This window comes from Lissotriton vulgaris, chromosome 1_1 (genome assembly GCF_964263255.1).
Source record: "Lissotriton vulgaris chromosome 1_1, aLisVul1.2, whole genome shotgun sequence".
Taxonomy (NCBI): Eukaryota; Metazoa; Chordata; class Amphibia; order Caudata; family Salamandridae; genus Lissotriton; species Lissotriton vulgaris.
This window is the reverse complement of record NC_141685.1, coordinates 461,144,296-461,146,666: the sequence shown is the minus strand read 5'-3', so window position 1 is coordinate 461,146,666 and position 2,371 is coordinate 461,144,296. Positions and strand designations below refer to the sequence as shown.

General features: G+C 45.4%; 1 pseudogene across 1 annotated transcript; it reads left to right on the top strand.

The window, feature by feature from the left end:
- The first annotated feature begins 667 nt into the window (after positions 1-667).
- LOC147747351 (keratin, type II cytoskeletal 8 pseudogene) lies at positions 668-1,987 on the top strand (annotated as a pseudogene). Its single transcript, XR_015307612.1, has one exon. The product of XR_015307612.1 is annotated as a keratin, type II cytoskeletal 8 pseudogene (transcript).
- The last annotated feature ends 384 nt before the right edge of the window (positions 1,988-2,371 follow it).

The window sequence follows — 2,371 nt, the reverse complement described above, 5'->3', positions numbered from 1 at the left end:
TGGTGCCTACTGTGATTCCTCACCCCAGATTGCTGATCTTAGCCTGCACCCAATTTGTTAAATTCCCACATGAGCATTAGGGGTGAAATCATTGTTCCCTGTTTGGTATCCCTCTTTATTTCCCAGCTCTGATGTATCCATCCTGTTCTTATTCTTACCTTAAGCTGCGCATAGAATAATTGTATCCAGCCCAGAAAGTCTGGTCTAGTACCATGTTTTGCTAACAATCAAAGCACATATTTCCACTGTATAGTGCTAATAGAATGTGTGTAAGCCATTGTCAAGATGCACTAAAGTTGCAATCCCAATTCAACAGAAATGACTGTAGCTTCCCCTCTTTGCTAAACCCACATTTAACCTTATACTACTACACAGTAGGTTACTGGTAGGCCTTTGCAAATGGGAATGAGACAGGTGGGAGCTGTAGAGACACCGGAGATCGTAACACTGCCTGGTTGGACATCTGGGTTTAATCAGCGAAAGGTGAACGTTAGCGTGGGGTTTAACATCTTAAATTGTACCTGATATACCTGCTAACACTCTCTGTATTGCTTGCCATCTATTATGAAATAAAAGTGGGAATTCCTTCTGAGGTGAAACGAATTAAATTTGATGTAGTAACTGCAATTCACACACAGAGTTATAATATGATTTCTTGAGGTCTGCAGACCTCCGCTGGCAGGTATGGCGATGACCTACGCAACACCAAGAATGAGATTGCAGAGATGAACCGCGTGATCAACCGGCTGCAGTCTGAAATTGATGCCCTTAAAAATCAGCGTGCCAACCTGGAGGCAGCCATCGCTGAGGCTGAGGAACATGGAGAACTTGCTGTCAAAGATGCCCGGTCTAAACTGGCCGAGCTGGAGGCAGCCCTGAATAAGGCCAAGCAGGACATGGCGCGCCAGCTCCGCGAGTACCAGGAGCTGATGAACGTTAAGCTTGCCCTGGACATTGAGATCGCCACCTACAGGAAGCTGCTGGAAGGAGAGGAGAACAGGTTGGAATCCGGTATGCAGAACATGAGCATTCAGACGAAGACTTCCGGATACTCAGTGAAAAGCGGGTATAGCGGCAGCGGGTACGGTGGCAGCGGGTACGGTGGTGGATACAGCAGTGGTGGATACGGCGGCAGCGGCTTTGGATCGGGATATGGCAATACATTCTCGAGTGGTGCCTACGCTGTGAATGCTGCCCCACTGGGGAGCTCCAGGACAAAGCGCACTGTCCTGGTCAAGACAGTGGAGACCAAAGACGGGAAGGTCATGTCTGAGTCATCCGATTTCTTCACCAAGCCTTGAATAACCCAACAAAACATTTCACTGTTCCCAAGTGCCTTTCGTCAGCTCAGCCTCTCCTGGCAAGCCAAGCCAATTTTTATGGGACTTAGTTTCAGGTAGATATTGGCAAAGGGGAGTACTAAATTCCCTTCATAAGGAATGCCCAATTTTGACACTTGCATCCAGTGTTACGTACCTCCCTCAATTCGGCTGATGCAAGGGCCCGGGTGCAACACTACCCGCGTCACCAGAGGGGTCTTTTGTAACCGTGACCAGGTCTATGAGCTTCCAGGAAAGGCTGAACTCCGTCCCATCCTCTGCCTATCTCCCCTGAATTGCCCTCTGTGCTTTCCCTGCTAAACACCCTTCTGACAACTAGAAAAAAACAACCAAAGCACACCTTCACGCCGAATGTTCATATCAAATATTTGTACACTGCCAGAATCCAATATGGACTCCCAGTGCTTCTGGCATTCAATCAGCTGACAGCCAATGAAATGGCTGCAAGACATTCATCCTAGAGCCTGCTCCAACAATAAAATCCAGACGCGGTGCTAAAGGGTTGAGGATGCCTGTTCCCAGGCACTTCTTGCATCTTGTGCAAATATATGTTCTTTCTTTCACCCTCCCCTGAAAGGAGGCTTCTCTAAGAGGGCTGATTTCATGCAATAAAACATCTTTTTTTGTTTAAAAAATAAATAAATAAATAATAATAGTATGTTTTCTTGATAGAGCTTCAATGTTAGGGCATTATTTAGTATTTTACATCTCATCTAGACCCTTTCTAATCATATATTTGCTGCTACTGATATCGGCATGCTACACTACAATACCTAATGGATGACTCCTTGTAAAAACAAACAAGCGCTATAGACTTTGTAACCGAAATGGATTAATCCTTGTGAAAACAAACAAGAGCAAGTCTATATTATTGAAAGTTTGAATCAAAATGCCGTAGATCAGGTGTCAGGTATTCCAACAGCAAGCCCTTGTATCATGATTGCATAGAAAGGATGCTATGGACTACATTCTCTGGGCCCATTGGGCAAGTATTTCTACTAGTCAGGTGTTTGTAGAGTGCATCATTCTGA